Source organism: Protopterus annectens, chromosome 8.part0 (assembly GCF_019279795.1).
Source record: "Protopterus annectens isolate FY-2018-M chromosome 8.part0, PAN1.0, whole genome shotgun sequence".
NCBI classification, from domain to species: Eukaryota; Metazoa; Chordata; order Ceratodontiformes; family Protopteridae; genus Protopterus; species Protopterus annectens.
In genome coordinates this window covers 1,785,475,822-1,785,501,871 of record NC_056741.1, presented here as the reverse complement: position 1 = coordinate 1,785,501,871, position 26,050 = coordinate 1,785,475,822, and the positions used below count along the sequence as shown (strand labels likewise).

The following is a 26,050-nucleotide window of genomic DNA, read 5'->3' as shown; positions in this document are numbered from 1 at the left end:
TTCTGCCCCATCTGCGAGGCCCTGCAGCTATAGAAATTTCAAAGCTGCTAGAAAAAAGAGTCATCTAACCAGTCCCAGCGGACCAGAGAGGATTCGGAACTTACTCAAGGTTCTTTTTAGTTCCAAAAAAGACAGGGGACTGGAGGCCAATTCTGGACCTAAGCAAACTCAATGCCTTCATCAAAAAAGAAAAGTTCCAGATGGTCACGCTTCAATCGATCCTTCCATTCTTACAGAAGGATGACTGGATGTGCTCAATAGATCTAAAGGACGCATACTACCACATCAAAATGGCCAGGGTGTCCAGGGATCACTTGCGCTTCTGGCTGGGAGCCAGTCACTTTCAGTTTCGAGCCCTGCCCTTTGGTCTGACCTCAGCCCCCAGGGTTTTCACCAAATGTAAGGCAGTGGTAGCGTCTCACTTGAGGCGCCTGGGATTCCAGGTGTTTCCATATCTGGATGACTGGCTCCTTTCTGCCACCACCGAGCGTCGACTGATTCAGGCCAGGGATTACACACTTCAACTCTGTGTTCATCTCGGAATTTCCGTAAATTTCGAAAAATCTTTACTACAGCCATCACAGCATATCTCATTCATAGGAGCAGAATTGGATACGCGTTGCTTAATCCTAAGACTTCCTCCAGAAAGGATAGCCTCCCTACAAAACCATATATCTCTTCTTCTATTATCCAGAAAATCCCCAGCAAAACTGGTTCTGAAGGTTTTGGGTCTCATGGCAGCTTCTCTCATTGCAATACCATTGGGAAGACTGCACATGAGAGTTCTTCAATGGCTACTGTTTGCACAATGGTCGTTCCAACACTTACCCCTGACGCACGAAATCCACATCACAAACATATGCAAATCACACCTGGCTTGGTGGCTTCAGACTTGCAATCTTTCCAGCGGAAGACCATTTGTGCTACCCACGCCGACAGCTACGGTGACCACGGACGCTTCCCTGATAGGGTGGGGGGGCATCTTTCAGGGACAGACAGTCCAAGGCGAATGGTCCAATTTGGAGTACAATCTGCACATCAATGTTCTAGAGTTGAGGGCAGTGTTTCTAGCGTTGCAACACTTTGCTCCCCTCCTTCCTCTAGGGACAATAGCAGTTCAGTTGGACAACATTTCCGTAGTATGGTACATAAACAAACAAGGGGGAACCAAGTCTTATCAACTATGCAGAGAGGCCATGAGAATTTGGCAATGGGCGGAGTCCACGGGTCATTTTCTGATAGCAACGCACATCCCGGGGTTATCCAACGTCATAGCGGACAGGTTGAGCAGAGCCATCCTGTTACCTCACGAGTGGTCCCTCAAACAATCAGTTGCGAAGGAAATTTTTCGCAAGTGGGGCCAGCCTTCCTGCAATCTGTTTGCGTCTCCAATGAATGCCAAATGCAGAAGCTATTTTGCCCTATTACCCCCTCCAGGGGAAGTCCCCAGGGATGCTCTGGTTCACGATTGGCCCCCGGGTCTCCTGTACGCTTTTCCTCCTGTTCCCCTGATTGCAAAATGTCTACAGAAAGCCAGCAACCTGCAAAGGACAATTATCCTCATTGCCCCATTCTGGCCTCATCAAATCTGGTTTCCCTTTCTTCTGGCACACCGAATTCGGGAACCCTGGATCCTGGACCCGGAGCCGGATCTACTGACCCACTCATCAGGGGCTTCCAACCCGTCGTTACTCTCCCTCAGACTAGTAGCTTGGCTGCTCCGCTTCCCTTCTTAGCCAGGTCTGATCTTCTTTCCCCTGCAGTTCGAAATATCCTGGTGGCTTCTCATAAAGCTTCCACTACAAAAATTTACACTAGTAAATGGAAGCGTTTTGTGCACTGGGCAAATACACATCAATTGGACCCCGTGATAGCTCCTCTAAACAGGGTCTTGGAGTTTTTAACCGAACTGTTCCACCAAGGAGCTTCTCCTGCCACTTTGAGAGTGCAATTGGCTGCCATTTCAAACTTTCATGTGGAAGATAGTGGGGCTCCTATTATGGCTCACAGACTTTGTAAGGCCTTTCTAAAAGGATCTTTCCATATTAGACCTCCAGTTAGAAGTCCTACATCACCTTGGAACTTGAACCTTATTTTATCTCAACTGATGCTACCACCTTTTGAACCAGCCTCTTCCTGTCCTTTGAAGTTTTTGTCAAGGAAGACCCTCTTTTTGGTGGCTATTACATCGGCCAGACGGGTGTCGGAGCTTCAAGCTCTTTCCGTTAAACACCATTATTTGATCTTTCACCCTGATAGAGTATCTCTTCGCACTAATCCATCTTTTCTTCCCAAAGTTTGCTCCGTTAATAATATTAATCAGTCCATTGAGCTCCCCACCTTTTTCAAAAATCACTCCAATAAGTTGGAATACATGTTACACAAGTTAGATGTTCATAGACAACTCAGATTTTACTTGGATAGAACAAAAGATCATAGAAAAACAGACCAGCTTTTTATAGCCTTTGCAGACAGCAAGAAGGGTATGGCAGTTACGAAACAAACCCTTTCCAAATGGCTTTCCGATTGTATTATTTTTGTTTATACTGCCTCGGAGCAAACTTTACCTGTCAAGCCCAAAGGGCACTCTACAAGATCAGTATCTACATCCCTGGCTCATGCAGCCCGCCTACCGTTAGACACTATTTGTGCGGCTGCTACTTGGTCTAAACCACATACATTCATTACTCATTACAAAGTAGACAGGATTTCTAGGGACAGGGCAACCTTTGGTTCCACTGTGCTCAGGAACGTTCTCCCGTGAGTTCCTCAGGAACATGGAGCTAGGGACGCTACCCAGGTGTAAGAACAAACGGCGAGATTGAACACTCTCACATATAGAAGTTATGTCCTTACCATAACGTTCCATGTGGAGTGTTCATCTCGCCTTTGTTCTTACATTCCCACCCTCCCACCCTCAGGAAGAATGTCCAGTTTAGGTGTCTGGTTTGGTTTTCCTGCTTCTGCCTTAAGCAGTTGTTGTAAATATATATTTTTCAGCTATGTTGTTCTTGTTGGCATGAATGTGGTATATTCTCTCTGTTGACTTCTGGTTTGCTTGCAAACTAGATCTGAGGTAAAGGCAAAGGGGGATTGTGGGAGTTAGGTTGGTCTCGAGCTTCTTCTCGATGCAGAGCTTTGCTAACCGGCCGACACAGAGCCGAGGATCGGCTCCGAACCCAGGTGTAAGAACAAAGGCGAGATGAACACTCCACATGGAACGTTATGGTATGGACATAACTTCTATTTTTTGAGTTCAAGGTCATTGGTACATGCTACTTTTTTTCTGTATGCTTTCCCCTTCATGTCTGTTGATCATGAAGCCCTACCTCTCCCCAGATCACATGCAGAGGACAATGTCTGAATCAGATACCAGCTGTTTGGAGTGGGCAGTCATCTAGAGAACCATGTAGGAGGTTGTGTCCTACTGAAGGCATATGTATTAATCACAGTTACATGATGATCTAGTTTCACCCATCATACCAACGTCATCTATGCTACACAATCATACCTCTCAACCGTACCAAATGTCTCAGTTTTTACTAGTTTTGAGGTCCAAATAATGGGGTGCTACGATTCCCGAGTGCTACCCCTTAATTTCCGAATTTCTGGGCTTTTATTTTTAATTTTGTTTTCACCTTTTGAGCTGATGTCAACATGTGTACAATGACATCAGCTCCGTGAATAGCCTGCCAGTCTGTCAGAATTGAGCTCAAAGGCTCAACATAACATGCGTGTGAGCATTTCTGGCTGCTCCAGCCAAGCCGTGAGGCTAGTTATGACTTAATGGTGGGGATTACAAGATGAGAAGGAAAGCTTCGAGCAGAAATGGAATCCAACAATTATAAGCTGCAAGGAAGGGTTCGTTAATTTATTATTACGCTGCAATGAAGAGAAGGGAAGCTGTAGGTAGGAATGTAACGGAACAATTACAAGTAAGGGTTTGTTCATTTATTATTACGCTGCAATGGAGGTTTGTTATTTGGTGTGTGTGTTTGTGTGTGTGTGTGTGTGTGTGTGTGTGTGTGTGTGTGTGTGTGTGTGTGTGTGTGTGTGTGTGTGTGCGTGTGTGTGTGATAAAAGTAAAGTTGATATATAAAAAGATGATGTTTTTAAAGGGTTAAACCTTCTGACAAACACTGGGGGCATTGTTGAGAAAATCAAGTAAAAGTTGTAGATTTTAAAAGGTTAAACCATCTGGCAGGGGAAGAAAAAGGTGTCAATTCTCCAAGTTAAACCATCGGATACAAAAAAGGTGTATCTTTACTTTGTGAGCCAAGGCAAGTGTTGATTTAAAAAAAATAAACCCACATAAAGCGAAAAGGGCAAGAAACAGCATAAGAAAGAAAGAAAGAAAGAAAAAGAAAGAAAGAAAGAAAGAAAATTGTCTGCAAACTTTGAAAAACTGTCTGTGAGTTACATGTACTGACAATTAGAGGCAAAAATGAATAAACAAAGCAATACTTGTGCTACTGTGATGGAAGAAAAGCAAAACTCTGCAGAGGTACAGTATTATGAATTAACCAGAGAAAGTAGTGTTGGTCAACTAAATCCGGTATTACAAGAGAAAGTACAACTGCTGATATTAAAGCAAAGCATGACTCTGCTGAGGTTCTGCAGCATGAGTTAACCAGAGAAAGTAGTGTTGGTCAATTAAGTTTGCTGTAGCAGAGTGAGCGAATCTCTCTGGCTGGCAGAAGCAAAGGAATAGCTTGCAGTCCAGGGGCTGTAAATATGAAAAGTGAAACCTTAGTTAGAAGTGATGAATCTCACTCTGTTTCTAAGTGAATTAAATGATGCTGAGTGGCAGACAGTAGTTGTCATTTAGAAACAAGAACTGCTAGAAAAGGCACTGGAGTTTCTTATAAAAATACTGGTGCAACAAAGGATTAAACAAAAACGAGAGGCAGCAACTGGAATACTTTACAATGCTATATAACTGCAAGATGGAAGTCAGAGATTGTGATGAAAATGTTAAGACAGTCATTGAGTGTTGTCTTCAAGCAAAAAAAAAAAAAAAGAAAAACTCATGACTGTGGTGGGACAGATGATGTCTGAACATGAAAATAAAAAGACAGAGAAATGTCCAAAGTTGTTGGCTGACATTGATTAGCGAATGACGTGGCTAAGTAGAACAGATAAAGTGACAGCTGAGTTAGCCAGTAATCTCTGAACTTTCTGTATGAGTATGAAGTAGTGAAATATCCAAGTAAGCCTGGAAGTACTAGGTCAAGAAACATCACAAATCAAAAAAGACAAAGTACAAAATAACTTAGTGGTGTAATTTGTAAGACAAAAGAAAAGCTTTGAATCCAAGTTAACACTGTATATTTAGAAAGTGAAAAGGAAAGAATTGAGTCAGTAACTGCAAAACATTAACAGTTCCCTGCTTGAAATATCAGCACATATGAGCTAAAAATGACTTACTAAAAGTGCAAATTCAAGAGGCCAGGCACAGAGCTAAGAATTGTAAACAGACTCATGCTCACAGCATTGAAGTAGTCCATTCTTTAAACAGATGACACTGATCAGTGGGAGTTTCAAAGAGATTATGCACAAAGAAATACAGAAGAGCTGTGCCAGTGACTTAAATACACTTAATTAATACATCCCAGAACTGGGACAAACATTCAAAAAGAAGGAAAGCCTTGTTTATATGTTGCAGGAGGAAGGGAGAACACTGAGTGGCAAAATGAATACCCAGTATGTTGCTCAGCTGATCCAAGAAAAGGAAAGTCTCGATGCAGAAGAAACTCAGTAACTGAGCCAGCAACTGAGGAACAGCGTGTGGAACAAAGTACGAATTTCAAACAGCCTGAATCCTGGAAGACGTAGTGAGACATCCCACTACTAAGTGGGAATTTTGGATATTAGAATCATGGTCCTTAAGCACAATGTACCAAAACTGAAAAGTCTGAATGATATGAGTAATCAGAATTGCAGTGAATTAGAGAATGGAACATCAAAACTGATATCAGAATGTGCTACCATAAATAAAAATATGTATGATGACTATGCCTCTCTCTCTCTATTTCTCTCTCCACACATTAAGAGATCAAGGTTACCTAGAGTAAAGTTCTGGGTGCAGACCTTTGGTACTTTTAATTAGTACAAAAACAGTCTGCACCTTCTGCAGTCATTGTAACAGCCAATGTCTCTGGATAATTGGAGAAATGTAAGAGAAATATAAAACTACTTATCTTTCAGTGGTTCTCACATAAACACATATTTCATATGCAGCAAACCTTCTAGTCCTAGTTCGCCTTTTTCCATTTCACCCCTCACCATTTTCTTGTTTGTGTCTTTTGGCTTTTCCCGGTTAGGGGTCGCCACAATGGAACTCCGGTCCGCTAATAATTGGTAGTGGATTTTTATGTACCGGGTTACCAGCCCTGATGCACAACCTTCAATGAAGGCACACCCCATTCACATATGCCTCCACACAGAAGACGCTCTAGCTGAGAATCGAACGGGACAACGTCTTGCTATGAGGCGACACTCACCATTTTCTTACTCGTGTAAAATCTCCTTTGCAATTCTCCCAGTCTGTTCTCTAATTTATATGTAAATGTTGTACAATCTGTTATCAGATGGGCCATATTTTGCCCTGTCTTCATCTTAAGTTTTATCTTAAATCAGTCTCACTCCATCATTAACTTCTGTTTTCCAAGTCCTGGTACACCCACTTTAGTATTATCAAATCCTTATACCAGTAAAAAGATATTTCAGAATTCAGAAAAAAGTAAGGGTCATATCTCTCAACTGTCCAGATTTTTGCAGAATGTCCAGATTTGTGCCTCATATTTTTGGTCTATTCCTCAAATAATTTTTGGTTTTCTGGCAAATCATTGTGGATGGAATTCACTAAATAATGACATACATTTGAGTTTCAGACATTGTACCCATGGGAGGCCCCATTCAACCATGATTTTGTGAGGGGGAAGGGCAGCAATCTCAAAGACAACCACAGATGGCACAAACTGCAGCTACCCACTGATCAGTAGGCCATGAGGAATGACATTTGGAGGACCTAGCAAACTATAATATTCTTTTGCTAAGATTCGAATATTGCCTACCATTAAATGCCCTACTTTTGCCATAAAACCCACATACTGCAAATCTGAAAACACAATCCTAAGGTTCATCATCTTCTCCCTTCCCAGTGAACATCATTGCTACACATTTAAAAGAAAATGGTTACCATTTACTACAGGGTCTGGGTTTCTGGGTACATATTTTGGTTGCCTGTTCTTGAGTTTGTATTTGAAAGTTGATGTCCCACAATTCCATCAGAGTAGGTGGGGTTACATAATTATGTATGCATATCTTATATTAATCAGCATACAGATTTATACCTATTTTTCAAGGGCCAGACAAGTTGTACAGGACCAGAGAGGGGGTGATTGGGAAACATTTCTCGAGTACAGGGAACTTTTGTGGCAATTAAAATTAAATGCATACATTGATGTATCATATCTCCATAAATGCTTTAATGGATTTATACTGCATATGCGTCTGCGTTTAAATGTAGTTGTTTTAGTTATTTTAAATGCAGGACGTGCTTGCTGGTACTAGCGTATTTGTTTTAGTTTTATTAACAAATATTTATCTAATAGGTGCAACAATAATGTGTATCATGCAACAGTCGCCATTATTTACACGCTTTTAGGAATAAGTGTCTATTTAATGTAGAGTATATATTTATGGTCTAATATAGACATAGATTAATGGATAGAACATTTTTAAAGTACGTTAGTTAAGACCTTTAATAGGTAGGCATGAATGTTTTAAAATTTTATCTCTATTAAAAATTGTTTAATTTGCATTAACTACCTATTGGTAGGAAGTGACATCATAATTGTGATTGAATTATTACTATATAAATGTATGCATATTGGTTTGAGCTTTATCAGCCTGAGAAAGACTAAGGTTGAAAGCGCTTGCCATTTGGTATCTAATAAACCTGCTTTTTATATCTCCACCTAACGCTTGTTTTTTTGAATTGGAATGGAGTTTGAATGCAAGTTATGGTTTGGTGGAGCAGTGATTTTTGAAAACTAGTATAATTCAGTTGACTTGAAAAATAGAGCTTTGGGTGCTTGCAAGCTCTAACTGTGATTTGAACTGTGCATCTATCGAAAAGTCTTTGAAGGACTCTTGCTTATTTCTGCCTGAACTGCGCCCGTTTTGTTCGTTGCTTAATATTTACATTTATTGAATTCGAGGGCACAGTGGTGTGTATCTGTGACATAACGTTTATTGATTTGAAAATTATAAAAGTGTTTATATTTCTATTTGTTGAACTTGACTAAAGCTTGATGATTTTTAGACCAATTTCTGTTGATTGTAGGCATAGACATACGCATAAGTAAACACCTTTGTGTAGCATTAAACTATCTGGTGGTTATGGAGAGGTTTTTGTTTATTACTTGAATAATTGAAGGTTATTTACATCAGTTTTATCAATAAGTTATATGCAATGTCTTTTTAAATTTCACTTAATTGAATTTTGGTATTTTTAATTAAGGGTCATGTGACTGGTTTTAATGATATATAAAGGCACCTGTTTTAATCATGAATATCTTGATAAAGCCTGGTATGAACCAGGCGAAAGCACTTGATTCATTGTTTTTATTTTATGTGTATTAAAGTTATCAAAGTTATTAAACAACGATTTTTGCTCTAGCCTGTCATTCTTTAGCCTTTGGAGTTGTGCTGTTACTTTAAACATTATGCTGATTGTAAAACTAGAGATATAATATATCTTGCAAATTGTCAGAAATGTCATAGTTTCTACATAGGTAAAAGTAATAGAACATTGAGAGAAAGAGTAAGAGAACATATATACTCAATAAATCGTGAGGATGAAACTAATGCATTAGCGGAACATGTTTTACATAATGGTTTAGATCATAGATTTAAATTTATGGTTATTGAAATAATTTCTAAGAGTAATAGATTAGGTAACATCAGAAATTTTACTGAACAGGAGGAAAATAGATGGATTATTATAAGACTGAAGTCAGAAAATAATGGTAGATAATTCATTTTCAGGCTTCATACTCTTCAGAAAAATTCATGTAATGTAAAACCTGTTATTCTATCAGTGTTCTAAGTTTGTAATAGCAATATTTAAAAATTGTGCCTGTTTTTGATTATTTGTCCCCCCCCAATTATTTATGGCTTGATCCGGATTTCTTGTTCTAAGAGGTTGAGATGTTTGCCTTGTGTGCTCTTAATGTTTTGGGACAGTGTTCAGAGATGCAGTCTCTGCTTTAACAGTAACTGATTTAAATCATTAAATGTTTAATAAACACATAGGATACATTATAGGAACTTACCCTATCTGAAATATGTTGTGAGCTTTTATTTACTGATAGAAAAGGAATCTATTTTGAATATTTTTAATGCTTACATACCTAACTGAAATTTTAAGGACATGATCTATTATTTTCTGCATACATGATACTTATCTGCTTGATTCCGGTTTACTCTGCATTTTTGTGGTTTCTCTCAATATTCTCAGATCATCTGACAGTTCTCCTTAACACTTGATCTCTTGACTGAAGTCATAGTACAACCACTCTACCCCCAAATATACAAAGGCATTTTTTTTATTTATACAAAGGCTACTGAAAACATTAACTCATTTTCTATAAACAGTTGAATTATGAAGATGGTTTATACACATTTCCTAACCATACTTTTCTTACTATAATCCTGTTTCATACCTTTTTTTTTGTTTTTACTGAAATTCATTAAAGCTTACCATTACTCTTTGTTTTTTCAAATTAAAGAAAAATTAATTTAAATCATTAGTCACAGTAAGACGCGGTTTGGTTCGATTCTCAGCTAGAGCGTCTTCTGCGTGGAGACATGCGTGAATGGGCGTACCTTCGTTGAAGGTTGTGCATCAGGGCTGGTAACTCGGCACGTAAAAATCAACTACCAATCATTAGCGGACCGGAGTTCCGCTGTGGCGACCCCTAACCAGGAAAAGCTGAAAGACACAACAACAGTCACAGATAATAAAAAAGCTTTAATACACCTATTAGTAGAAGAAGGAATACATTTATTCTAACTCTTAACCATCTTACCAAAAAAGCATTGTAGGTACACTTGAATTCCACAGTAGTTTGGGCTTATTCTTGTATTAAGTGCATAGTGCACTTTAACTATAGGCCAGGGATGGCAGCTGCCCCCCACCCCCATTCACAAGCTAGCATTTCTTGTAAGCTTTAACTACAAACTTCTTTAATATATCAGTCACATACCCTTTTTAGTAGTTGTTCCTGACTCCCAGCTAAACCAAGCACACTAAAGTGAACATATGTACAAATACATAGCACAAGGTTTCTGCATTGGCTAAACAGCACACTGTAGGCAATAAGGACATCACTTTTGTTCTGTAAGGTCCTGCATATATTAAAAAGAAAAGAAAACAAAAACTAACAGGCAATTTACTTTTTCTCCAAACAGACATACCTAAACCTGTCTGTGGATTGAGTGATTGTTTTTTGTCTGACTCACTCTTTTTGTCGGATTCACTCCTACCCAAGGCCAGCCCCTGCTCTCATTAGTCATTAGTCATTACACTTTACAACCCCCCCCCACTCTCATCCAAGATGGTCTCAGCAAAGGTGATGTAAACCTCCCCCTCCTCCTCCTCCAATATGGTCTTAGCAAAGGTGATTTAAAACTGTGGTGCCATCTTGGATTCCCAAAGTAACTGCCTGTACCCCTCTGGCCTTCAGTATATCTTGATGTAAGTCCTTAATCTTTCTGAAACAACAGTTGCAAAGTTATTATAATATATAAATTCCCTTAATACCTTCTGCATAATACAATATGTGTTACGGTTGAACTTAAGTACTCAGGCTTTCTGCGGCACTGACAATTCCCAGTAGGCCTCTCCCATCTACATTTTAAGATTTAAGTTGAATCTATTTTTAGATAATTCAGACAGATTACTTACTGTTTTCCCTCAAAAAAAAGGGGAACGTAATTGTTTCTGTAGCCTTGCGATTTGGTCGGGCCCTGCTCCGTTCACCTCGCTTTGCTTGGCTCACTCCACTCCCCTGCCCCCATTTCCCACCCGCCCCCTCTATACCTACATTTATTCTAAGCCCTCATCACCTGACCATACCACCTGACCTCCACCTACAACAATCACTCACTCAACATCAACTTCAATTAATACAACAATCCCACTTTCAAAGAACACATATTTGATAGACATCCCTCCACACTTCACCCATCCTCCTAAACAACCACATAAACTCATTCACCTCAATCACCTAGCTACCATCACCAAACATATCTACCATACAATCATGCTAACAACACTATCATCCCTATCATTAGCACTCATATCACTAGCTTTTATCACATCCATACAAACAAATCTACCTCTACACAATAACACATATCATATCACACACATTTCCACACCCTCACAAACTCACGCAAACTTCTTCATCAGCCCTACAATTCTAAATCTTAATACTACACCTTACTCACACAACATTACAATACCAAGATATAACTCTAGAAAAAAACTCACATAGATCCAACTCACAAATAAACATTATAAAGCACATACTATCATCCATAAAGAAAATACTAACCTCTGGTGATATATGTGTGATGTGAATGATGAGCAGGGAATTATACACGATAATGGGCCTCATTGGGAGGAATACAGGGATGTTTATACCCAATGTCCCTTGATGACATACCCTTATGTGTGGCATGGGCTATGTAGGGAATCTGGTGACAGCACACAGCATGCAGTCATCTGCAGACATGGTTGGGCATAGGCTAATGGTTTCTACATGCACCTCAGAAGTGTACCTCACACATAACAGAGGCCCAAACATGGAACAACAGGTTGCACACCTAGTTATGGGTCAACCGCTTGAGGTGGATCTCCCTATGCATAATAGGTGGGTCGTGTCAGTGCACCAGTGTGCTACCCCAGTGGTAACATGTGGTGTGATGCATACTTGGGAGTGTTATATGTATAATGGCCACATGGGTTATGCTGTCACAGAGTTTATACTGGTCAAAGTAGGCAGTTTGCACTGTCACTCTCCATCCATGGCTTTGGTGACTGTGTCATAGAGTCAACCAAGTGTAACAGACATGAACCCCTCCTTGACAAAGCCTAAATGTGCATGTTGAAGTGTGTGCAGGTCGTATGTTAATGGGGTGCTATGGCTATGCAGAACAGCCTAGTTAGACTGCTGGGTCTATCATGTGACTGAGTGGGGGATGCCCCACCTTAATCTAAAGGAGTGACAGTGGTCATCCATCAAATGGCTGGGACAAAGGTGGTAGTCAGTCCTCCTTTGAATACGGTTCCTTATGGTGTTGCAAGGTTATGCTTGGGGTCATGTAGGATGCATCCTGTGATGTAATAGGCTCCCATGGCAGATGTATACCATGTATACCATGACTTTCACATGGCAGTGATGACCTGTTCTCTACATATAGGACACAGGGGAGGTACTGTGGATATCCTGATGTACTGATGGGGAAGACAGGGAGTGAAGCCTACACCAACTCTGTCAGGCATCCAGTATGTTATACCAACAGCACTGGTATAGCTGGTGTCCAGAAGTGAGCAGCTGCAGGTACTTATTGTGCTGTTGCAGACATATGTGCAGTAGGGGAGATGATTGTCTATAGTGGATGTAGACAATATAAGCTCTGCATTTGTTTTGCAGGTTTGCAGGACTGATCCGATTCTCATGTACATGCTAAGGAGACCTTGCTCCAAAATGGGCACATGCCTCTACTTTGCCTTGGACAGTGGTATGTCATCCCTGTTATGGACAGTATGTATTGCAGATGTCCACCAGACAGGTGTACATATCCTAGCAGAGGATGATGTAGGCCTGTCAAGTATACCTGAGTACATGCATCTATACAAATCCACATATAGCGCATGTGTGTATGTGTGGATAATGGTGCCAGTCCTTAATGAGAAGTTGGGGGCTGTGAGGCTGTGTATACCCCCCAGGAGGATGTATTCCACATTGGAGGTGTATGTATGGCTGACCATAGCTAGATGGGTATTGTGGGAGATGGTGACTGCAAATGTGACTGCATAAAGGTTGCTTTGCCATGGAAGATGACTCTGTAGGGATGCTGCAATGGTAACCCGTGTTGTGTAATGTCAACTGCAATACACCTTCACCTTATGTGGGGTAGCCCCTGGCCACACCAAGGTGTTTGTACTTTCAATGTTGATGACTCTTTGACCATTTGTGTGCTGGAATGGGTACATTTTACAATGTATGCTAGGGTCATTCAACTGATCCAGGATCAGGGTACAGACCCGACTCCTAATACAGTTGATGAGGTCCATATAAGCAGAATGGGCTTCCTGCTCACATATGGTGGCCAATAGCTAGCTGTGCATCTTACTGCCTTTACAGCGTGGTGGTGTGTATGTGTCTTATATATACGGAAACCCCATGTCCCATGGCATTACCTGCTACACTTTGACTTCTGAATGTATGATAGGATGGTTGCCCAGGTAAGGCTGGTGTGCTCTCTGCAGCTTTGAACCATGGTCTGTATGACTGCACAGATGGCTGCAGTTCCCAGGGTAAGGACTGCTTACAATGAGGGCCAAATCATGTGTACATCTGCAGCGTTTAGCAACATGGCCTTCAATGTGTGCTGCACTGACACTTGTATGTTATTAGTGATAACTTCATCACTTTTACTAATGGAGTCACTATGGGGCTGGTGAGAACCACTGCCAGACGCATGAAGACCAATGAAGACAGATGGAGGCCATCTCTCTCAGAGCATCATGGTCTGTTTACCATATCATCCCAGACTCACAGGTACTGGAACCCTAGGAATATCATAGGATAAATGTGCACATGTTAAGGGCAATCATTTCTTGATTGCATTGTGGCATCAGTCTGGGTGACAGCATAATGTTGCATAAGGCTAGGGACATACCTGCCTGGGACACATTACCAGTGTGCTCACTTATCTCTCACTGCATATAGTCCAGGGACGTACATGTCAGGTCAGGCACACCAGCATGTACTGTGACAGACCCATGACAGTACATGTTGGTGAGAGAGAGCAGTGAGTATGCAATATAGCAGAGTCTGTCACAGAACACATAAGTAACTGTAACCATCCGAATACACATCCAGGTCAGAGGCACACCAGTGTGTCTCCACTGGAATCCCCTGTGTGTAACATGTTTGACATGGGCTGACACCTACACAGTATTGCAACACAGGTGTGTGGCCATGTGTGGTATGTACTGTGTATGGCTGTGGTGTTCATGTGTGGCTTTGCCTTGGAGATCCCCTTTGTTTGTGGATGTGTATGTTGAGGATCACTGCAGATGTTTGTGTGTGTTGTGTAGGTGTGGGTGGTATGTGAGGTGTACTGATTGTGTTGACAACCTGTTTGGGGACATATATGCAACCTTGACAGGCAGAGAGCATGGACTGCAGGTTCCTGCTGTCATTGCATCTCTCACACAGTGTGTTCCTTGGTGGTGTTTGTAGATGGCTGCCCATCCGTGTACATGATGCAGATGCTACACAGTGCCAGGACACCCAAATCAACCACACTGGCTGGGGAAACTGTTGGACATTGTCCAGCCATATAGTCCAGAATCTGATGGAGAAAGACCAGGCAGAACTGAGGGGTGGGTGTACAGACCAGGTGATTACTAATACAGTAGGCAGCTGACACCAGAGCAGACCATGTAGACAGAATGTGAACATGCAGTAATAGGTGCAACAGGTACATGCATTGCAGCACCTCATAGAACATGCAGCAAGTAGCATGAAACATCAGGATCAGTGGGCCCAACGCATACTGTATTGCTACTATGTTGCCGATACCCACAGACATGCTGTGCTGATAGATGGTAGGGGTATGATGTGGGGGTTAGCAGTGGATAGTGCTGGCAAAAGTGGATGTGCTGAGTCTGTGCATAATGGTAAGCAATGTATGCAGTCCTGTGATGTGTTCCCCTGTTCATGTCTTTCAGGTGCGATGTACAGATGTCACAACCCATGCTTCTCAGAAGCTGGGACAGCTGCAATTATTGATGCCCTGAGATGTCATCACCGGGTGCTGTTGTCAAGGAGTTGCCATAACCAGCAACAACGTGCTGCACTGTGGGCAGACCTGGTAGCAACAGTGAATGATGTGGGCCACTGGGACAGGAGCTATGAACAGGACTGACACTGTGCTACTGATCTCATACACTATGCACAGCAAAGGGCTGCGGCTGTGGCCAGGGACAGTGCTGGCACAGGTGGAGGGCCTGCTACACAACCAGCATTCTCAGCCACAGAGGAGTTCCTGTCAAACCTGGGTTCAGCCACCAGCTCACAGGAAACCATCAGTACATATGTTGTGGAGATGGGTGGCAGAGATTCCACAGCCGAGGAACATCCAGGCAAGCCTCCAGTGGTCATCACCTTAATACTGTAGCATTCATACTGGCAGCCTCTGCATATCTGTACACATATGTCTGGTCAAGCTGCATTTGTGGATGAGGTTTTGTAATGCAAACATGTGCACACATATTGTGAATGTCAGCAATTTGGGTAGCATTGTAGTGTACATGTTGATAAATGTACACATTATCCTGTATCAATGATGTGTGTGTGTGTGTGTGTGTGTGTGTGTGTGTGTGTGTGTGTGTGTGTGTGTGTGTGTGTGTGTGTGTGTGTGTGCTGACAATACCTCTCCCCCACAAATCCATAAGTACCTCTGGTGTGGCTGGGGAACATCAACCTGTAGCCGGTGAGTGTGGAACTGTCATGTTATGGCTCACATATACCCTAGGCATGTTAAGGGCTGCCAGTTTGCCATGCACATGACTGTTAAGCTTATCCATATTCCAATACGTGCATGTTCACTTGTGGTGTGGTTTACAGCAGTGCATCACATTGGTAATCACAGTAGCATATTTGCAGGAGCTGTAACATATTAGCATGTAGTTTTGTATAGGTGTAACCACTCTGCTATACAGGGGTGCATTACTATTGTGTAAATGGGTGCACTGTGTATTAACTGAAGGTCCATCACATACTCTGACTTGTCATGTATCTCACAGGTGTATAGTACTAGCAACATTAACTTGATGTAGCTGCACTGCATGTTGTTGAGGGCCTGTCCAAAGTGTGTCTGTTGTGGTCTGATTGTGTGTTGTGCATGACATCAATCAGAAGGTGTGGTCTGTATAATGCCTTTGTGGCACCTCATGTGTGTGTGTGTATCAGTAAACATTATAGTCCAGAAATTAACTCATTAACCCCGAGTACAGTCTCACAGCACATCTGTGCTTACATCCAAGCACACTGTGAGACGGTAGTAATTGTATGCAGTTACAGCCGAGTCCATTCCACAAGCACATCTAACTTTACAGGCATTTTGTAGCTCTACTATTAAAAAATAAGTTGAAAAAGTAGCTGAAATTTTTCTGGTACGTTCGCATCTTACTTTTCACTGTGGAGTTACCCAATGTTTATATTTGACATTTGTTTGAAAATCGGCTGCAAGTAGAAGTAACCACATTAAGGCAATTCTCCATGCATTGCAAATGGTGGCAGCCAATCGGGTTATTCCATTTCCAGCCACCACTTGCATAACACCTCCACCACCCCAATCTAAGGTTCTTATTCTTCTACTTCTACTTATTATCTTTTGTTGTATGTGGTAATGGTAGTCAGAAGAATAAAATGTTTATCTTTGGGTTGCTTCAGTTTATGACCCTGTTCTAGCCAAAAGCACGGCACATTGTCTGTCATGGAAAATGTGCATAGAAGCTGAGAGGAGGCTCATTTTGTTGCTATAGGAAGAAAAAATTGTCTGCTGATAGGGAGATGTCTTGGCAGTGTTTACATCAGAAGGGATTTCAAGTAGTGCTCATTCAACAGAAGGAAATGCTGCTTCTGCGGTGATGGGGATTCAAGTTGTTTCTCCTGTTTGGTTTCTTTTTCCTCTTTTCCAGGTCATCTTTGTGGATCCTTTATTAGTTAGCTTTCTGCCTGTGCCCTTGCAATCTGGCATATTTCTTGCTAAAAGTGTTGCTTAAGGTGTTGTATTTCCCAGTATTTGCTACTAGTTACTGTTATTCTTCTTTAGTTGTCACTTTAATAGCCAAAGCTTTTAATGTCAGACACTTGTGGTTATAAATATAACTGCAGTCCTACATACCAGTTATCAAAGTGGAAAATTACACTGAAGTCAGCTTTGGTTAAGTGCGTCCTCTGAGACGTCAGTTTGTGTATAAATACACTGTTTCATCACCTTTGTGCCTAGTCAACCTAGCTGGATCATTTTGTAAATCCAAATTTCTTTTTAGTTTTCAATATTTCAGGGCAAAAAGATTGCTCAATTTAGTTATTGTTGTGAGACATCTGTAATACATTGGTACAGTTTCTGCCTGCCTTGGGATCCACTGAATTTTCAAGAATAGGAACGCAGGCTTTGGTATAATGTGAACCTTGTGTAGGTCACTCTTCAGTTGCTCAGAACATATCAGCATTACAAAAAAAATAGTTTTGTAGAGTTGTTTGTTTCTGGGCACCATTCTGTAGAATATTGTATCGGGATTTTTTGTTGTTGTTGTGTCTTTCGGCTTTTCCCGGTTAGGGGTCGCCACAGCGGAACTCCAGCCCACTAATGATTGGCAGTTGATTTTTACATGCCGAGTCACCAGCCCTGACACACAACCATCAACGAAGGTATGCCTATTCATGCATGTCTCCACGCAGAAGACGCTATAGCTGAGAATCAAACCGGACAGCGTCTTACTGTGAGGTGACAACGCTACCGCAGCACCACCACTGCGGATTTGTAGCCAATGGTTGGTAAACTTTGACGCTCTTTCCTCATCCACTGCTAATGTTAGCTGATTCTGAGTTAGGTGAAAAACAACTGCGTAATAGCAATCTTTGATCAGGCATACCGGATCATTTGTAGGAAAGTATCAAAAATCAGCTGGAAGCGGTTGTTGTACTTTTCCTGAGCCACGGTTTGTCAGATTTTGGTCAGCACAGTTGAAATGTAACTGTAATGAGAAGTACAATAAAGACAATCAAAATGTTTTGCAACAGAGACAGAAATTGTTTCACTAATTAAAAAGTTTCATATGCATAATTTATTGTTTATAATGGTGACCTGTTATACTGTGTAATAGCATTCATTTTTATATTCTTATTTAACTAGCTAGAGGTGTCATGCCCACAGAACTTCTGTGCTCTAATCCCAGACATTTTGAGAGTCTGGAGACCTGATATCTGGTATGTGTAGTATCAGTAAGTAAACTGATGAATGTTGGGCAATTTTGCTGGCCTCAAGTGATAAAGAAGTGTTGTGGACAGGTTCGAGCCAGCTGAGCTGCTTTTGTGCTTGCCAGCAAAAATCTTCAGTAGAGGGTGACTCATTTGCTGTTAGTGTGTATTATTACTTCATAGGGAAGACAAGGAGAGAGTGCAATTTCCATGATGATTTTCTACATGCTTATTTTCCATCAAAGTTAAATATAATCTTAGAATTATTTTTAAGACCAAGTTCAGCCTCTCTTTATTTTGGCGTTTTTCCACAAACCACATTATACAGTAAACATGAGTAATACATAATCAAAAGTTTAAAAAAGACCCTTTCATATGCAATATCAGTGTATGTATGTCTATGTGTCAGATATCTATATAATACTTCTTTTTCACCACTCATTAGGAGCTAACCAGTTCCACTCGTTGCCGCAAAACAAACAGTTTTGCACCATAATCCTTTGCGCACTCGGTAATTCTAGTTTCATAGCTCATCTCAGACTCCATGAGGGCTTTTATTTGCTGATGACCCACACAGCCTCTGAATTGGCAAACAGAGTGTACTATTGTATTCTTCTCTTTGTGGTAAGATAACTACTATATTCCTTTTGACCTTTACATCCACATATATAAGCATCACCTTGTAGGAAAATGGCTGCTTACGTAGCTGTTATAATGGTAAAGATTTTATATTGCAGGTGTCAAAAAGTAAACTTCACTAGCTTTGATTATGGTAGTACATGCTACTACTGTTCTTTTCTTTTTGATGCTAGATTTATGTTGAATGTTGAATAAAGTTTTGGTTAAAAAAAGTACTGCACAAGAACAAGGAAAACTTTGTTAGATGGTGTTGATTGATGTAATACATTAGACATGCCAGAGGTAAATGTAATGTCAACATTTTCTGTTAATGCACTCTGACAAATGAAATCAATTGTTCTTATGCTAACATCATTACATATCTGAAAACTATTTGTCAGAGATTTACTTTTACTAGAAAGAATTGTTAGAATTCTCAGAAAGAGAGAAGGAGGTGTTTGGAAATGAACTTTTAAAACAAGATACTGCAGGATGAAATATTGCTGCTGAATAATAAGAGAGTCCTTATGTTTTTTTTCAGCCCCTTGGAACACTCCAAAGCTGCATTTTCATTTAATGAAATACAAATTTATTATCAGAATAAGAAAGATTGGTCTAGTCTGGCTATCATTATTAGATTTAGGAAGTGTTTAAATATACATTTTTGAAAAAAAATCTATATTGTATCAAAATGCCTATATATTAATTGGCATTAAAGCCTGGATACTACACTTAGGGCTTCACATTATAACCTGGAGAGCATCTGGTGAGAAATATTTCTGATAGTGTCCATTGTTCAGAGAGGCAGACAGATTGCAGATCATAGATGCTGTGATAGTTGCTGGTTTGAGTCTTGATGCTGTTATTGTATTTGTTTAGTGCCTGTTATTGTTGCATTGTAAATTTATGTCCTGTGTTTGCTCTATATTGTTTCTCACTTTAATATTTTTTGGAAAGTTATCCTCCTTGTTCTGCTGTTAAAGCTTCCGGTGCCAAAAAGGTGTCTACACTCCATGAAAGGCAGTTAAAATGGTTTCAAGTGCTTAATGAAAAACTCACTCTACACATTTTACGTACACTAATGAATGCTGGTGTTTTTAGATTCTGATTATGCAATGTTATCACATCTCCTTTTGTCTTTTACTTCACTTATAACCTCACAATGCTGTGCCACCAATTTCAAAAAGTATAATTTTCTTGCACTGTGACTAACAGTAACTCCATTGCTGACCATTTTATTTATGTTATAGAGAACTTGTTTGTGAATGGCGCAATCATTCACTTTAAAAATGGGTAAATTGCTTCACACTATCTGAAAAGGCTAGACCATAGCTTGCAGGCATCTAGGGCAGTTACTGCACTTATCATTCAATAGGCAGGGGTACAAAAGATCATGAAAAAATAGCAATGCCAGCTAGCAGACTAAAAATGTAATATTTTGTCAGTATCTGTAGTATATTCAAATTTTGGGGTTTCTAATTATAGTAGCCTGAACTATGACCACCATGTGTTCACATTGGTGAGGTAATTCTTTTATGTGGCAGAAATTATGAGTAAAGGTATGGCATCCAGATCCAAGGAAATAATAGTCCTGCTGTACTCAGCCCTCATTACACTAATAGTGTATCAGCCAGATATATTGGACAATATTTCTGCCTTAGTCACTTATGTGTTTGATTCTAATCAGAGGGATGGCTAAGTCAGATAAATGCCATTGCTAATCCTGGCATGGAGCAACTGTATGTTTTGGGCAATATTTCTGGCTTTATCATTCATGACAGTTTGGGTGAGAGGAAGGCATGGATTAAGCAGATAGTTTAGACATTTCTGACTTTGTTATTTGTGTGTCTGATTTGTGTGTAATGTTTGGGTGAGAGGTAGGGCTTGGTGAGATATATGGTATTACTGATTTTATACTAATTGCAGCATTGATCAACCAGATATTCTGGACAGTATTTCTGCCTTTGTCACTTGTATCTGATTTTAATCAGAGGGATGGTTCAGTGAGATAAATTTTATTATTACTTGTTTAGAATTTTGGTGAGTGGAAGTACTTAGTAATACATATATGTTATCCTACTTTTACTGAGAGATATAATGACTCAATCTTGCACTACACCTGCATCAGGAATGTAATGAATGTCCGCTCAACGGGTTATGTGCAGCAATTATCACCTTTGTCTGAACATGCAGAACCTTTCAGTAATGAAATGTGAGTCATTATCACATTATTAATTTACAATATGTGCAGCTACAGTATAACATCGAGTCATTATCACTTGTCAGGTCAAACCCTCATGCAGTCGCCACTGTTATTCACATTACTCAAAGCTGTTATCACATTGATGAATGCACATTTCAGGGTCTGGATTCTGTTTATGTGGAGTCATGTAGAAGTCCACCAGCCCCTAATGTCTTTTCTTTTTCTCACAACGGTGTGATGGCAGCAATGAAGGAAATACTGGTAACATGTATCTAGTGACAAAGGATGGAAAACAACCATGACCAAGTAGGGCCACTATGGTAAGGAAAACTCTATTACATTTTATGAAAACCTTATTGGTTTCACTACTTACAACACAGTAAAAGTGTAAGTTTTATATGCTGTACTCATATGTACAGATATTACATGCTATGACTCAGATTATGAAAACTATGATAATTTTCATATTTTGTTGAATAAGTCTGCTAAGGAATTTGTCAAAATGCTGAGTACAACTTAATTTTAAGCTGGTAAAAGAACTGTATCTGTATGCTAGACACATGCACAGATGTGACAGTTTGTTTATGACTTAGGTTATGAAATTTATTATATTTTTTATATTTTGGTAAATAACTGTGGTAGGGAGCATATCATTGTGCTAAGTAATACCTCATTTTGAAGACAGTGTTAGTCCTTACAACATGGTGCAAAAACTATGCCCATGGGCTGTACACATGTACATATATCACAGTTTGTTTAGGACCTAGGTTATGGAAGTTCTGATTTTTTTATATTTTGGAAAAGTATTTATTTATTTATTATTTATTTACATTTGTTGACTGGGAGTATCTGACTGGACATATGTCCATTTTCAGCAGATGCCTGGGGAGAAAAGCTCCACAGTTAAAATATACAGACAGTAGTTACATTGGATTTACATAGCAATTAACAATTTGATCAACATAGCAATTAAAAATTACAAACATAGTTACAGATGAAGAACGTAGTAAATCAGTAGACAATTAAAATCTTTATCATCTGTGAAGTACATAACAGACATTAACAATTGTTACAATAAAAAGTTCCTGCTGTATAATAAGTAGTTAGGTTTATGAGCATGCTATAATCAAGGTAGTTAGTGGGGTGGAAAGAAAGGTAGTGGGTGGATGGGGTGGGTGATGTTAGAGGGGGATTTGCAAGGGCATAGCCAGCATGTTTTTAGGTGTGCTTTTAGTAAAGTCTTGAAGTGAGTGCATGATGGTACAGAGGTAATTGTGGGTGGGAGGGAGTTCCATAATTTGGCTATGGCACAAGAGAATAGTGCTTCTTCAGCAGAGTTATTGGCTTTAGTGACCTGTAAGTGATTTTTGTTGCTGGATCTTAGTGGTCTGGTGGTGCGATAGAGGTGGAGTAGTTTCTGCAGGGATGGGACTTTTAGTGGATGGTTTACTAGTTTGTGGGCAAGTGGGCAAGTGCGAGATGATACCACTGAAGGAGATGAGGAAGTTCAAGCCAGCCCAGTTCAGTAAGGGAGAGACAGTGGTGACTACAGTAGGATACCCCTGTGGCAAATTTGGTGATTTTGTTGTAGCAGGTCTCAAGCTTGTTGAGATTGCATTGCCTTAGGTTGGTAGATATTGGAAAGGCATAAAGTAGGGTAGAGATAAGGTGGGAATTTGCTACTGAAATCTTTGCTGCTTTGGGGAGAAGTTGCTTATTTCTGTATAACACTCCTAGTTTTTTGTGGACTTTTTTATGATCGTGGATATGTGAATGTCAAATTTTAGTTCATTGTCTATTTCAACTCCTAGCAATTTGGTGTGTTCTGTTGGGTGTATAGTGGTGTCTTTTGCTGTGATGTTAAGGTGAGAGTTGTTTTGAGTCTGTTTGGTGGGTTGGAAGACGAGTAGTTTAGTTTTGTTTGGGTTGAGTATTAATTGGGCATCGAATAACCAAGTTTCAGCAGAGGAAAATAACTTTGCTAGAGAAGTTGTCAATGTGTTAAGTAATACCTCATTCTGAAGACAGTATTAGTACATACAACATGGTAAAAGGACTGTGTCGGTATGCTGTGCACATCTACAGATATCATATTTTTTAGGACTAAGGGTACAAAAATTATGATATATTTTTTCATATTTTAGTAAATGACTTGGCTAAGGAAAGATGACAACATACTAAGTAATACCTCATTTTGAAGACACTATTTGTCCTTACAAATTGGTAAAAGAACTGTGGCTGTATACTGTACACATGTACATATATCACAGTTTGTTTAGGGCTTAGGTTATGGAATTATGAATTTTTTTTCATATTTTGGTAAATAACTTTGCAAGATAGCATATCAATGTGCTAAGTAATACCTCATTTTGAATACGGTACTACAAATTATGGTACAAGAACTGTGTCTGTATGCTGTGCACATGTACAGCTATCAATTTGTTTAGGACTTAAGTTATGGAAATTATGATTTTTTTCATATTTTGGTAAATGACTTTGCAAGGGAGCATGTCAATGTCCTAAGTAATGTCTCATTTTGAAGACAGTATTACTCCTTACAACATGGTAAAAGAACTATGTCTGTATGCTGTACACATGCACAGATATCACAGTTTGTTTAGTCTTGTAGGATTGTGAAAAGTATACATTTGCAATATTTCTCATTATTATGCCCATATCTTTGCGAGGGGGCATGGTGACAAATGAGGCATCATTTTGAAGCTGACATTGAGCCACACATGTACACTGATATGTAGTCTCTGTCTGTTACAGGTGATGAGATATTATGCTTTGTTTATTTATCAGTTATGAGAAATATAATATTAGTCATATTTCTGTGACTAGCTCCATAATGGAATATCACACAGTAATGGTTAAGGTATCATTTTAAAGCTAACATTCATACAAACAAATTAATTACAAGTTGTATGGGTCTACATTGTACATTCACCAAGATATTGTGATTTGTTGTACCAAAACGGCAAAATAATATGCACGATAACAGCATTCCTTGGCAAATATTTAATAATGACTTAGACATGCACTATCAGCATTTATGCTGATGGAAAGGTCAGCATCTGCTGAATAACTCCACATTTACATTTTTAGTCTAGCTATTATGGTTAAAGAGTTATGAACATTTGATTTCTGTATGGTATTACAAACAGATTATCTGAAAATGAGCGCAGGTTGCACTGTTGTTCCTATGGTGGAAGTAAGCAGGCAGCATTTTCCAAGCTGCTCCAGAGTGAATGAGTTAATGTGGTTGTCTTCTCCTCAAAGGTGAACATGGGGGTTGGAGTGTGTCCCCCTCACAACCTGATATCAGTGTCTCATTGGAGTCTGATAATGGTGGCAATTGTGAGGCACAGGTGAGGTTGCTGGGGGCTGAATCTGTCCCATTGGTTGACATCTCACTTCCACCCCCAATATCCCTGCACATGGTCAGTATGCCCACACTTACCCAATCCCCAGCAGCCACAGATATTGGGCAGTCAGAGGGTGGTGGCATCGAACAGGGGAGTGTGGTGATTATGGCATCTCTGAATGTAGAGACTAGCCATAGCCAGACAGTTGAGGTCCTGCACAAGCAGATTGACAGGGGTGCTCAAAGGAGGACTGCTGCCCATCCAGCCCATGTCAGAGGTGTCACAGCATGTGTCACTCAATGCATGTTTCATTCCATCATGGAGGCACAGGCACGTTATGAATGGTTCACCAGATGGATGCTCAAGGTCATGGATGCCACACTGCCTGGCATGCATGACTCCCTCTACGGCATTGGTGATGTCTTACATCATTTCACTGATGTAGTGGATAGATGGTGACGTGAGACATTGCCAGTCCTTAGCAGTGCAATGTCTGTGCTTGAAAATGTGGTGGTAGTAGTGTGTTGGACACATGGACGTAGGTCAGCAACAACATCAGCTGAGAGCCCAAGTGGCCGTGCACAGTCACACTCCCATAGTGGCAGTATCACCAGCACTACCAAAGAGAGGGTGCTGTCCACACCACAACATGGCAGGCCATCAGCACGTGGTCCTAGGTGGTCTTGTGAGGGACACAGACCCAGAAGACACAAGTCACTGTCAGGAAATAGTACCACATCTGGCCTTGGGCATGGTGTTGCTAGTGGCACTCCTGGCAGAACCAGTTCCTGTGCTCATGGCCAGAGATGGTGAATTGTACATTCTGCCAAGTATGGTCCACAGCTGTCCAACATACCCTCATGTAGGGCTAGCACATGGCTTGACTGTGTGCATGCACACACTCACACATCACTGTCACATGCAGGTCACTGACAGACGCACACAGTTCCTCTCCATGGCCCAGCTGACCAGCACCCCTCCAGACACACACACACACACACACATGATGTCAACTGTATGGCACAGCAAAGGCCTTTGGCAACCCCACACCACACCATGTGCATGTGATGATACCTGTGCCACATCCCTGTTATCCATAACATCAATGCAGGGACATGCTAATACATGTCTGATGCACAGGGTGAATACAGTACAGGTAATGGCAGTTTGTAGTGTAGTAGTGTTATGCCCTGTAAGGTGCTGTCTGCTGGCAGTTATCATGTGTACACATCAAAATGTATCTACCTTTGTGCCATGATGTTTTATTGCTGTTAGTACTGCTGACTGACTGCTGTCTCACAGACCTTATTCTGTTTTCATTCCAGGTGTCTGTGTGTCTATGTCATGGTGAGCTGCTGCCATTACAGGAGCTCAGGATGGCAGAGCGGCAATGCAGACACTTTTTCATTGCCAAGATACAGCTGTATATGTGCATGTTTACATAGGTCCATATGTGTGGAACAGTGTGTGAGGGATAATGGGGGCAGACAGCATAACCTTGCATGCATAACCCCTGACACAGTATGCTATTCTTGATGCATGTCACCTGGGAGGTCCGTAGGATC

General features: G+C 40.5%; 1 protein-coding gene across 2 annotated transcripts in view; it reads left to right on the top strand.

Annotated features, from left to right (window-relative positions):
• The window catches only part of LOC122809642, a 378,601-nt gene that overhangs the window by 317,889 nt on the left and 34,662 nt on the right, over window positions 1-26,050 (top strand). The window contains exon 1 of one of the 2 annotated variants that reach the window (XR_006365933.1): window positions 21,190-21,437. The exons of the other annotated variant lie outside the window; for it this stretch is intronic. The gene's annotated coding sequence lies outside the window, so the exon portion shown is untranslated. Of the gene's footprint in view, window positions 1-21,189; window positions 21,438-26,050 lie in introns of those variants that run through there. 2 annotated transcript variants of the gene reach the window in all.